This window comes from Schistocerca cancellata, chromosome 5 (assembly GCF_023864275.1).
Source record: "Schistocerca cancellata isolate TAMUIC-IGC-003103 chromosome 5, iqSchCanc2.1, whole genome shotgun sequence".
Classification (NCBI taxonomy): domain Eukaryota; kingdom Metazoa; phylum Arthropoda; class Insecta; order Orthoptera; family Acrididae; genus Schistocerca; species Schistocerca cancellata.
The window spans coordinates 78,906,015-78,906,736 of NC_064630.1; the positions used below are offsets into that span (position 1 = coordinate 78,906,015).

At 48.6% G+C, this 722-nt stretch overlaps 1 pseudogene; it reads right to left on the reverse strand.

The window, feature by feature from the left end:
* Positions 1-321: 321 nt before the first annotated feature.
* LOC126189115 (5S ribosomal RNA) lies at positions 322-439 on the reverse strand (annotated as a pseudogene).
* Between the last annotated feature and the right edge of the window lie 283 nt (positions 440-722).

Sequence of the window (722 nt, forward strand, 5' to 3'; positions counted from 1 at the left end):
AAAAATTTCTAAGGGGACGTTTCAATGTAAACCAAATACAGCTGACATACTCACACACTGGACATCAATCCCTGCAATCCATACACGTACAACACAATTGCTAATGCCTACTCCTCCTCCCACACAGGCCATGAAGGGCCAAAGGTACCGACCGGCCGCCGTTTCATCCTCAGCCCGCTGGCGTCACTGGATGCAGATATGGAGGGGCATGTGGTCAGCACACCGCTCTCCCGGCCGTATGGCGGTTTTCAAGACCGGAGCCGCTACTTCTCAATCAAGTAGCTCCTCAGTTTGCCTCACAAGGGCTGAGTGCACCCCGCTTGCCAGCAGCGCTCGGCAGACCGGATGGTCACCCATCCAAGTGCTAGCCCAGCCCGAGGGCGCTTAACTTCGGTGATCTGACGGGAACCGGTGTTACCACTGCGGTAAGGCCGTTGGCACTAATGACCACTGCACCGACTAATTATGCAGCATTGCGCTTTAATTCGTTACTTCCCTAACACCATAACCCAAACAATATCGTGCAGCGGTATTTGATGACTGAGTGCAGCTTAAGATACATTTTGAAGAGTTATTGCTTAACAGCCTTACTTCTGATTTAAATTATGTTAAACCAAAAAAGGTAAACACAATAACTTAAATCATCGTGGTGCATCACTTCTAAGTTAAGGAGGTGGCCCCTTGAGACACCAGTGATTCTAAATTTTTTTCTTTGTTTCTTG